This window comes from Phaethon aethereus, assembly GCF_964289735.1.
Source record: "Phaethon aethereus genome assembly, chromosome: Z".
In the NCBI taxonomy this organism is placed as follows: domain Eukaryota; kingdom Metazoa; phylum Chordata; class Aves; order Phaethontiformes; family Phaethontidae; genus Phaethon; species Phaethon aethereus.
In genome coordinates, this window is record NC_138577.1 from 69,494,314 (window position 1) to 69,507,620 (window position 13,307).

Below are 13,307 nucleotides of genomic sequence, written 5' to 3' on the forward strand. Positions count from 1 at the left end.
GAGCAGAGGGTCCCCGGCAGCCCCTGGGGAAGCCCACGGGGAGGCCGGCTGTGCCCCTGCGGCCATGGAGCTCCACGGGGGAGCAGATCTGCACCCGCACCCGGGGAGGGCCCCACGCCGGAGCAGGGGGATGCCCGAAGGAGGCCGTGACCCCGTGGGCAGCCCGCGCTGGGGCCGGCTCCTGGCAGGGCCTGTGGCCCCGTGGGGAGAGAGAGGGGCCCCGGCTGGAGCGGGTTTGCTGGCAGGACCTGGGACCCCGCGGGGGCCAGGCTGGAGCAGGAGAGAGTATGAGTAGGAAGGAGCAGCAGAGGCAACATGTGATGAACGGAACGCAACCCCATTCCCTGTCCCCCTGCACCTCTAGGTAAGGAGGATGTAGAGGAATCATGATCAAAGGAGTGAAGTTTAACCTGGGAAGGGAGGGACAGGGGAAGGTGTTTTAGTTTTTGTGTTTGTTTCTCACTATCCTACTCTATTTTTAATTGGCAATAAATTACATTCATTTTCCCCAAGTTGAGTTGCTTCGCCTGCAACGGTAATTGGTGAGCAACCTCCCTGTCTTGATCTCAGCCCATGAACTGTTTAATCTTATTTTGTCCCCTTGTCCTGTTCAGGAGGGGGAATGAGAGAGCGGCTGGGTGGGCATCTGAAGCCAGCCACGGTCAGCCCATCACAGTGTCCCTCCACAGAGGTAAAGACTAGCTGTCAGACTGTTGATACCAGCTCAAACCGAATTATTAAGTCAGTTTTAGAAGCAAGATAAATGCCAACTGCATATGTACTGTCCTACACAAATTACAGGGTTGTAGAATCTACCCAGTGTCATTCCATAACGTGATACACATATGATGTAAGAATGAAAATTAAAATATAAAAGTTCAAAGGTTAAAAACATATACAAAACCACATACAAAGAGCCTAAAAACAAACCAAAGCTTCACTGAGTTTCAGTTTTTCACTGGCTTTAAATGGATTAAAAAAACCTCCACCCAGTATGTTTAAAAATCAATGGAAGAGATAAATAAAGCTACTCTAGGCAGGCCACATAATAAGCCAGAATCAAGAAGTGACCTAAAATTTTTATTTTGCAATTAAAACTGATTCATACTGGTAAAATAACTCCATGGTTTTAATAAAAACCCTACTATTTCTTGTTAACACATATCTCAAGATTTTAGAGAAAAAAGATCTCAACCTTTCAAACTTATTTTTTATTTCTAAGTTGCAAGAAGCCATTGAGGCAAAAAATGCCGCACTCACCTTTGACTGACGAAAGGACTGCATTTCACCTAGACATGTACAAAACTCATCATGCCAGCCCACAGTCTTGCAGCATTACTTCTGTCTTTTCAAAACATAAAGACTATGAAACCCACAAAGGCTGATAAAAAAGTTGGTAACCAAAACAAACACTTTTTCTCTATGGAAAACTTATCTTTCTGAAGATAGTGTTCAGTTATATGTAAAGAAAGGGCAAGAGACTCATGCATTCCATTTGCTGTAAGATTTTCATCTATTCTTGATGAGGAAAAACTGGACAGCAACTCAGGACAAATACTATGACCACATAAGATTTCCCATGGCTATACTTGGGGTCTTATTCAAGAGGTGCACTTTTTTGATACAATTTAACATAGTAGAAATAGTAACTACACCATGTATAATGCAAACCATATGGTAAGGACAGTTCTCAGAGTTGTGACTATTTTGAGACCTTTACAATGGCTGAATCCAGCATACCACCAGAAGTATAAACAATCTGAATAGCATTCACAAGCAGATCATAAGCACAACTGGTCAAAATCAAGGTATAAGTAATTGCAACCCAAATTGCAACTGCCAGCAATGGATGACATAAGATGAACAATGCAGCATCAACACCAAAGCAATACAGATGGCTGTCTCTAGCCTGCCAGCAGAAATGTCTGACATTTAACTGATCAATTTTCCTAACTGTATTTTGGAAGATAGTAATTAAATATTCCACAAAATTTTAACCTCCCCAAAAAAGGCATTTCTCGTCTGGCAATTTGGCTTGCAGAGAGACACATACAGACACATACACATTTTATACAGGTAAAAGAAACGCTGTCTGCTCTCAGAATTTGCAGCTAAAAGAAGAAAATTGCATAAGCATCACGCATATGTACGCAAGAAAAAGTGTTTTTTATGGTTCCATGAAACAGTTCCACCAGGAGAAATCATCCAGCTAAAAATTACTACACAGAAATGTGGTAATAGTAGTATTGATATAATAACATATTGCATATGTTGCATTGCAACAGATATTAAACAGTGACTGGGTTGTAAAATAAAGAGAAAAACATCACCCTTCTCCTTTTCAAATAACAGCAACAATCCTTAGTGTTTTTCCAAAACATAATTTCCTTTGCTGTTGTCTTTCTCAGCTAAAACTAGTTGTCTGAACTCAAATCCTGTTACTGACAAACATTCAATACAAATAGGTCAACAAGGAAAAAAAGGGACAAAGAAAGCAATTCCCAGTAAAGTAATAATAAATTAAAAAAAAAAAAAAGCTATGAAGTATTAGATACAGGGAACAAATCCATCAACTCCTGCAAACTAAAACTTCGCTCTAGACTGATGGCACGTGTCACCTACAGGTGAAACGCTCACATTGTTCAGGTATCTTTTTTAAGGTAGATCAAGCCTTGGATTTGTCTCACCACACAGTCTCAAAAAAACAGCCACACCGACATCCCTAGGAGCCGGTGTGCCGTTTGAGGATGAAGAAGATTTAATGTGGGAATGGCAGGAATGCTTTAAAAGCCAGTCCTGCTGGTGACTTTGTATAATGAAGCCAATGGCCATCTCCTTATCCATGCTAATGCACATCAGGCAAGAACAAGGCCAGGTGAGCATTTGCTGTCCGTCAATTAACTGAGTGAATGAAGAGATGGGTATGGCAGGTAGCAAGTAAGGAAGCATCACGTTCAGTTTCTTGTGCTGTTTGCTCAATGCAAAACTGTGGAGTAAAAAGGTGTAAGCAACCTGTAGTGACCCTTTGCCACAAGGCTGTAGCAAATTCAGTCGCTTCAAAAGGAATCTGACCCAGCACCTCAGCCAAAACACCAGTCTCAGTGCTGCATGTGAAAGCCTAAATCCAAAAGGAAGCACAGGCGAAATGGCCTTTACTGAGCCAAAACAAAACAACTAATTGAGAATGAGTTGTTTTAATTATTTATGGATACATAAATAACAAGAACAAATAACAATAAAAAGATCTGCCGTTAATTAAATGTCTACTTCAGTTGTAACTCTAAGAAATCCTGCTAAATGCCACATGGGGTTTTATTTTCCACATCTCAGAACTACTATACCAAAATATTTGGGGATTTACTTAAGCTTTCAATCAAATATAAAGTAAATCAGATGCAAATACTTCTATAGTGGTTGGCAAAAGGCTGTTTCCTTAAACATAGCTAATATTAAAGATTTAGGCTTTAAATGTCAGAATGCCATCATGGTTGCTTTTCAATTAGGGGATAAGGTTACATTTTACAATTATAGGTCTAAGATAACAAAATAAACATACTGCCCTTTCCTAAGCATCAGAGGCTATAGTAGCTCAAGATTAATAAGATTTATGGGCAGAAAGGAAAGACTTTACATCTTTCATTTAAGCACACAGTATCTGTTTCAAGTAATGCTTGAAATCTGGTGTCTGAATTTTATTCCCTAACATTAAGAAATACCAAGAGTATAAAACAAAGTTTCTTCACTTTCAAACAAATAGAACAATGTAATGTTACACTATGTTAAATCTTTTTAGCATGCAGTGAAAAGCCCAGCACTCGATTAAAATCTACAGTTCAGAAAGGCACATCATCTGTCAGCAGTAGAAAATATCTAGAACTTTGAATTCAGTTGCTCCATCCTCATATTCCACTGTAACAGTGAAGTTCTACCAAAAATTAATTTGGCCTTATAACCCTATTTACTACACAGTATATGGAAAGCACTATAGCATGTTCAGGAGTACTGACATAATTAGAGGACATGAGAGCTGGTCTCTTGAATGAAGGCAAGAAACCTTCGCCATTAGGTCCTAGCAAAGCTAGTCTGGGCTAACACAACCACCTCTCCAGCTGTCCTAGCTCTTATTGCTTCCTATGTTCCCCGGTGCCTAGCTGTGTGTTGTCTTATATTAAAGACTACATGTTCTTTGAGACAGGTATTGTGTAGTCACGCTACGTTTGTCTGGCTTTTCATATAGCCTGTGTCCTGGTATATTAACAGAGCTCCATGGTACAAGAGTAATCCAATTAAATAATAAACATGATGCAAATATACTGCAATGGAGTCTGGAAGAAGTAATATTTGAAGCTTTGTAGGAGATCCCCAGGACAACTGAAAACCTTTATTCATCAAATACAGATGGAACCTCCGCAGGTGATAAATGCAGAACACACAGAGAAAGCATCAAATACATAGAAAGATTGCAGTTTCATCATTTTAGTATAGAAGAATAGAATAGACTAGAACAGAAGAGAATAGAATATTATATTTCAGCTGGAAGGGACCTACAATGATCATCTAGTTGTGAGCAATACTTTAAATTTAATACTATATATACATGCACTCTTAGAAGACCCCAGCTTCTCATTCATAGTTACATTTTCTTCATTATATCTAAGGGGCAAACTACTTGGATATAATCAATAAATATTCAAGCACATGACTTTGAGAATGTAAAGAACAACACTGCAGCTCAAATGGCAGTTCATTTGCTTTTCAAGCATACCATTTTAGCTTCATGCATTCAAATAAAATGACAACCTGACATATGGTTAGACTATGTTGACGCTTTTAAGTCCTATAAGGTTTTGTGATATTATAATGAAGTCTGCAGTGCTTTATGCAACCAATTTTTTTTACCTTCTAGGGCTCCCAAAGTGTTTTTTCTGATTATGTGAAATAACATTTTTTCTATTACTTGTCATGCTCAGTGTCTGGATTGTCTATTACTGACTGAGCACCTCTCTTGTACTAGTTTGTTTTACTTACTTTTCTTCCTTCTATGTAAGCCAAGAAAAATATATCATGAAAAGGAAATTATCTGTCCAGTCAAATATAAAATATTAAAATATAAAGGGAAGGTTCAATAGGAGCAGAGGGCAATTTTAAACAGTAAAGATGAATTTTAAATAACAATTTATTGTTAAAAAAAAAGTTCACAGTGAGGCTGAAAAATGATGTGATTTATTTCAGTGAAGGAATGAATTCTGAGACCAGGATTACCTTATCCCTTATCACATTTATTCAGAAGGTTTCCTGAGTTTAAAAGTTCACAGCAGCAATTCATAATTCTAAAGCAAGTCAAAATAAAAGCACTGCTTTTAATCACCATGCAAGTACTATCAGTGGACAAGCTACGCTGATAGGACAGGAAGAAGGCATGCGGCAAAGCACAACAATTTTCCAAGAACAAAAGATGCAATTTTTAAAATTTAACTTCAGAAGAACTGTGCATTCCAGACATAGAGAAACAACCTACCCACAGACCGGAAGAGGCACAAATACTGAATCCAGTTCTGTTCCTAATGAAGTCAATGCACATTCAGCACTCATTTTAGATAAGAACAAATGTATTTGTTTCTGGCCAAACATAATCAAAGTTCTCCTAGTCATCTACCTAGACCTCAAGATCACATATTCATCCATATTTCTTGGATATAAAGCAGTCCTATGGAGTCTTAACAGACGTGAGCCAGCAATGTGTGCTCGCAGCCCCGAAGGCCAACCATAACCTGGCCAGCATCCAAACCAGTGTGGCCAGCAGGTTGAGGGAGGTGGAGTAGAGCCCCTCTACTCTGCTCTGGTGAGACCCCATCCGGAGTCCTGTGTCCAGCTCTGGAGTCCTCAGCATAGGAAAGACATGGACCTGTTAGCGCATGTCCAGAGGAGGGACATGAAAATGATCCGAGGCATGGAGCACTTCTCCTATGAGGACAGGCTGAGAGAGTTGGGGTTGTTCAGCGTGGAGAAGAGAAGGCTCCAGGGAGACCTTATTGCAGCCTTCCAGTCCTTAAAGGGGCTTTCTCAGAAAGATGGGGCCTGTAGCGATAGGACAAGGGGTAATGGTTTGAAACTAAAAGAGGGCAGATGTAGACTAGATCTAAGGAAGAAGTTTTTGACAATGAGGATGGTGGAACACTGGCACAGGTTGCCCAGAGAGGTGGCAGATGCCCCATCCCTGGAAACAATCCAGGTCAGGTTTGATGGGGCTCTGAGCAACCTGATCTAGTTGAACATGTCCCTGCTCATTGCAAGGCATTTGGACTAGATAACCTTTAAAGGTCCCTTCCAGCCCAAACTATTCTATAATTCTATGTTTGATTTTTTTTTTTAGCACACTGAATAGTACTCCACATAACTGACTGCAAAAGGAAAGTGTTACTCCAAGGATGACATCTGACCTGCAGTGAAGCTTTGCCATTAATATCTGCATGACTAAGATGTCACCCACCTTAAGGAAAGGAGTGTCTATTTGGCTGTTAGAAAGTACTTCCTTCTTGCTGTTCTACATACTCCTCCATTTAGTGCTTTCATGAATAACCATTACATTTAATATTAAAATAGAGTGATTCTACTTCTTCATTCAAAAAGAAAACAGCAACCTAACAAAAAGAAATCAATATTCAGGCTATTGAGTGATCTGACTAATTGAAGAGTTGTTTTTACTGTAACACCATTTGAAAGACATCTGCTCACTGCAAACCACCCTAGTTTTCTCATAATAAAACCATTCTTTCCACCCCATGGTTTCATATTTCCTTCAAGATTCAAGCATAAAGAAAACTGGACTCCAAGCATTCAGCCAGAATATATGCACTTGAGCATTCTGGAATGAGGCCTAGAAAAATAAACTTGTTTGTTTCAATCAGCTTTGAAGAAGAAGCCTTCGGAGTTGGAAATTAATAGCTGTTTTTAAGACTGAAACAGCATACAGTGATTCAAGCACTGTACAAAGCTAATGCACTGTCTGCTTAACTTTAATGACAGGATCAGAACAAATAAGAGGTCAATTGATCTGCTGAAAAAGAATTATTTCATTGGCTGTATTTCATTAATTTATGTTTTTATTCCCTTTGAATTACTACAAGGCTATTTGCTCTTAAGATAAAATATTCTACAGTCATGCAAAATTAATATGCTTACTTCATTGTTCTCTAGGTTATATAGCAACTGTTTCAGCTATTTCACACAAGCTAACTCTTTTTATGGGCTTTAAGACTCACCAACATGCAGATCAAAACCAGGTTAAACAACTCCCCTCTGTAAGTGAAGTACGCACATATACATATAAATAGAGGGAAAGACTGGACAGAAACCTCACTAGAACATGCAGCAAGAATACATGCTGTTCCATTACCATGACTTATTTCTATAATGCCACTGTTCGTAGTGACCTAGAGACAACAGAGGCCAGCGTGTGCATTTGGAGTGGAATATATAGTTGCTGCTTTGGATGCAATCTGCAGCCAAACTGTAAGAAAAGCAGGTGGTGGGATTTACTCCAACTTCTAACATCCAAAATCTGCATAATGGCTCTGCCACTTACCCACTTGCCAACTCGTTCCAGTAAGAAAAGCAGTGCTTTAACCAAGGTATCATGCACAGAGGTACAGTTTCTACTGAGTGCACTGCGGGAGCATCCTTTCCTCTCCACTGTGACATGCTGTTATACTTCTCACACACAGGGACCACAAAGTAACTTTAACCATAAATTTCTATAAGCTCATTCCTTATTTAGTAACTTTTCATATAAAGAAGAGATTTTACCTTTGAGGGATGAAAAAAATGAAACAATGCCCTGTTCATTATTCTCAGCCATTTTTTGTTAAAGGACATTAAACCAGTGAAGTGCGGATAATATCGTGTAGTTCCACTCATTTCCACTGCTACGTTCATCCCACTTACCTAAGCTGTGGCGTCCTACCTCCTGCCAGTTGCTGACCCTATTTGGGCAGGACGGCTGCTCCCGACACTTGTTTAAAAAGGGTCTTTAAATGGTATACAAGCTTCTGCCTCTTCCTTTAAACTGTTCTATGAATATGTATTTAACCTCATGTTATCTTCAGTTATGGCTGGTTCTCAAAATGAATTTGTTCAGTCTTCCCACTAAACATTTTGTGACAGCGTGACTCTAAAACGACAAAGTGTTTCTGCTTAATGTAGAGAGCAATAGTTCTCAAATCTCTGTTACAGGAGAAATACTAATGTCCATTTAAAACTATCCACTTGTAAATTTAAAAACCGGTCATCTAGAGGTATATGACATAGTCACAAAAAAAAAAGCAAGCTATTTAAAGTGTGACATTCTTACCATAAAGGTATGAAAGGGACATTTCTCCCACTCACAAAAAAGATCAGCATCTTCCCCATGAATTAGACTAGATTTTCTCATATGAAATGTTCCAATGGTTAAAAGAAATGGACACTGGAGGCAAACAGTGCAGTTACAAGAATAAATTTTAACAGAAAAGACTGAATTTAAAAAATACTTTTCCATCAACAAAAATAAATTTTCAGAAAAGGAAAATTCATTTTCTCAAAGGAAAAAGTGAAAAAATGAGCGAAGACATTTTTAACAGCTTTAGATATCCTCAGAAATAACTCACAGATAGATCAACATTATCCCTCCAAATAGCAAAAAATTGTTGAGGTTAAAGCATAGAATGTGTTAGGCTGGAAGGGTCAGCCTGAGATCATTTAGTCTAACCTCCTGCTCATGTACGGTCAGCTAGAACTGACACACCAGGACTGTGTCAAGTCAGATTCTGAGTATGTCCACAGATGGAGATTTCACAATGTCTCTGGGCAGCCTGTGCCAGTGTTTGATCAGCCTCACAGTAAAAGTGTTTTCTTGTGTTCAGGTGGAATTTCATGTGTTTCACTTTGTGCCCATTGCCTCTTGTCCCGTCAGTGGGCACCACAGAGAAGAGGCTCGCTCCCCCTTCTTCATTCTATCCCATCATGTAGTTATACACATGAGTAAGATTCTCCTGACCCTTCTCTTCTCGAGGCTCAACAGTCCCAGCTCTCTCAGCCTCTGTTCATATGAAAGAGGTTCCTGTCCCTTAATCATCTTTGTGCCTCTGCGCTGGACTTGCTTGATGAAGTCCGTATCTGTGTTGTACTGGGGAGCCCAGAACTGGACTCAGTACTCCAGGTGTGGCCTCATCAGGGCTGATGGGAGGAGAAGGACCACCTCTCTTGACTTGCTGGCAACACTCTGCCTAAAGCAGCCCAGAAGGCTGTTGGCTGCCATTGCCACAGGGGCATATTTCTGGCTCATGGTCAGCCTGGTGTCCACAAGGAACCGCAGGTCCTTCTCTGCAGAGCTCATTTCCAGCTGGTTGGCCCCCACATCACATGTACTGGCGTGTGGGCTTATTCTTCCCCAGATGCAGGACTTTGCATATCTCTGCTGAATTTCATGTGATCCCTCTCTGCTCAGTCCATCAGCCTATTCAGGTCCCTCTGAATGGCAGCACAACTCTTCCCAGTTTTGTAAGATCTGCAAACTTAATGAGACTGTATTCTGTCCCATTGTTCACGTCTGTTTAACTGCTAATACGAGGATTTTAAGCGGTACTGGCACCAGTACTGACCGCTGGGGTAGACCACTAGTGACTTACCTCCCATTGGATTTTGTGTTACTGACCACAATACTCTAGGCCCAGCCAGTCAGATAGATTTGAATCCACATCCCTGTCCACTTATTTCACCCAACCTTTGTCAGCTTGTCTATAAGGATGTTACAGAAGACAGTGTCAAAAGTCTTAGTAAACAACATCCACTGTTCTCCCGCCATCCACCAAGCTAGTCACCTAATTGTAGAAAGCTGTCAGGTTATGTTAGTTATGTATTGTTTCCCCTTCATAAATCAACGCAGACTACTCCAGATTACTTTCTTGCACTTCATGTGTTTGGAAATGCTTTGCGGGAAGATTATCTCTATCACCTTACTAGATATTGAGGTGAGGCTGATCAGTGTGGTTTTTTCACAGGTTTTCCTTCTTGCCCTTCTTGAAGACAGGAATGACATTTGATCTCCTCCAGTCTTCAATTACCATGATCTTTCAAAGATAACCGAGAGTGGTCACACAATGACAGCAGGCAACTCACTCAACACTCATGGGTGCAGCTTGTCAGGCCCCATGGAGTTATATGTGTCCAGTTCAAGTGCTCCATAACCCTGTCCTTCACCTTGTCCTCCTCCTCCTTCTTTGCTCCAGACCTTCCCTCTGATCTCAGGTGCCTGGGATTCCTGCAGCCTGTCATACCAGTAAAGATTGACACAAGACGTTGAGTACCTTGGCCTTCTGTGTCCTTTGTCACCAATTCCCCTATCCCATTCAGCAGCAGGTTTCTTTTTCCTTAGTCTTCCTTTTGCTGTTCATGTACTTGTAGAAGCCTCTCCTGTTAACACTTCATATCTTTTGCCAGATTCAACTCCAGGTCAGCCTTGGTTTTCCTAACCCTATCCATGCAAGATCAGACAACAACTGTATACTGCTTCTGGGTCACATGCCCCTGTTTCCACCTGTTGTACACTTCAGCCTGAGTTCAGTCAGGAGCTCCTGGCTAGTCCATACACCAAGCAGGACTGACCCCTGCCACCTTTGCTTGACGTCCTGCTTGTTGGGATGGACTTTTCTTGGTCTTGGAGGTGATCCTTGTGCATCAACAAGTACTTTCAGACTCCTCTTCTTTCCAGGGCTGTAACCCATGGGATTCTTCCAAGCAGATCTCTGAAGAGATGTATGGACTAATACTGGTGGCTGTTATATTAACAATGACTTCTTTCTCTAAGCATTTATTTTCTATTATTTTGCTAGCTTATAAATTGTGTGAAACTAAATAAAGGGAAGTCTGCATTTCAAACACTAGATATCATAATGCTAGTAATGTAGGATTCAATATTGAGAATGAAACCCAAGGCAGAGATGAAGACTAATTTTGCATTTTATATACATTTTTACATGGGCATGGCTTCAGTGCTTTTTCATTTTAGTGTCTTTCTTATATATTGTAGTATTTAACAGAGAAAAGAACAAAAATGAGACAATAATGTTTGAAGATTTTTTAGGGTGTGTAGAAACAGAAATACCTATCAAAATAATTTTGTTTGTGTAATCATTATATAAACAAGCTGCAATTAGGATGTACTTATCATTTCATTATGTTGTTCATATATGACCAAGATATCCTGTTTGTTCTGCCTGTTCAAACAGAAGGGAAAAAAAAAAACCACCAACCTATTCATGAAAGCAATTCTTTACAGTGTTTCAAAAGGAAGCTGGAGCTGGTAAACACATGTTCTTATGGGAAATTGCCATAATCCTGACTATATCCCAGCAGGCTCTGAGAATATTTCTCACAAAGTCTCCTTTATAAAATCTAGAACATATGCACGACAGACTCTGTTTCACATCCTTTTAAGGAACTTGCTAGATTAATGAAGAGGACATTACTCTTGCATTTCCTTTCAGATGTCTGCCTTTTGCTACAGGTTTTCTGCGATATTTGTTTTCTCTCCTATTTTCACGATTTCTGCACTTTCACCAATCTGTGAAAGAGACCTTGAAAATTTACATCTAGACCCCCCACTGACAGCATCTTAGTGTAGGCTTCTAATGCAGTATATCCAACACACAGCCTATTGATAAATGCATTTCATTAAGTTTGTACCATTAAGCTCCTACCATTCTTCCAGGACAATTATCAGAGAAATCGATACAGTTGTTATTTTTTATGTGGTTGCTAAGAGGTTTTGAAATTGATCTTACAGTTTTTTTATCATTATTGACTGATATATCAAAAAGAACACAAACAGATCAACACAGCTCCTTTACTAATTGTCATTCACCTAAATATCTATAACTCATTAGGGACATATAAAAGTCACAAATTTCTGGATAGGAAACACAACATTGATGAAAATTTTAAAAAAACTTTACCACTTGAAAAATGTAGATCACTCTTTACAATCTAAAATGGACTGCAAGATTTCCTCAGCTATTTTTCCTTCGCTACTTCTTTTCTGAGTTTTTTCCTCTTGCATCAAACAGGCAATTCAGTTAGAGATCACACTAGACATGGAAACATTCTGAGTGCAACCAGAGAAAAATGCGAGAACTAACTTGAACTTTTTATTCTAAATATAGTTCTTTCATAATCTAAATCAGACACCTAGCAATTAGTCTTCCTGAAGAGCTCTGTGATCCAGTATCACCTACTGTAATTATCTATTTTTAACAAAACCAGAACCAGTAGCAGTCAGAACTCTGCCAGGACTACTGTGTATGTTGCCTCTGAAAGCATGCATCATCTCCGCTCTCAATTGCTACTTCTTCTCGAATTGTTTACCAGACAGATGAACAGGCATGCCTCATTGTCTTCCACTTACTGGAGCAATAATGACCTTTACAATCTGTACAAGTTGAAATTACGTGTTTAAAAGATAGCACAGATAGGAAAAGGAAAGGGGGTGGGGTGCACTTCTGCCCTCTGTAATTTACTACATTTGTAAAAAGTGGATTCAGAACTCCTCCGTTCTGATTTACCAGTATTTTACTCACACTTACTCTGTATTGGTAGAGATAGCTGCAGAAAATGCAGGAGAGAGAAAGAAAAAATCAGACCTTTAGTAAACACACAGAAATTTATAACTGATGCCCTCCATGTTGAAGTATCACAGATGGTAAGATTACTTTTTAAACCAGTGTGCTTTCCTTTACCACATGCAATATTGCAAAAGTATTTTTAACTTTTTGGATGTCAGTTGGCCACAATGACTTGCTACTACCGTTGAAAACCAGACCACAGATGTCCTACTGCTAAAGTTTAAATCTATCTCCTTGGTTTGACTCCACACTATAAATTACTAAAACAAACAGAAAAACTTTTCATTTGCACTCTGTTACTTTCCATCCAGGACTCTGCTCTCCACACAACTATTCAGACTCCTCTGCTCCATTACATGTGACTCTCTTAAACCCTGAGATTTTAAGTATTCTGCCTAAGGGACTCTAGCTACTTCTATGGGTGCCACTGTTAATTAAGGACACATGAAAAGGAAATGAAGGAGCCAAAAAGCTGCCTTGTTGTCTGTCAAAACACCAGAATACATGGACATGGGTGACAACAGTAGGAGAAATTGGAGCTTGATAACAGGAAATGTTTGTAGCTGAAAGAAACTGTCTAGTTCCTCTTGTTCAAGCATATCAAGAAGCTGAATGACTCAAAAATCAGCCTCACATGAATGAAAAATTGGG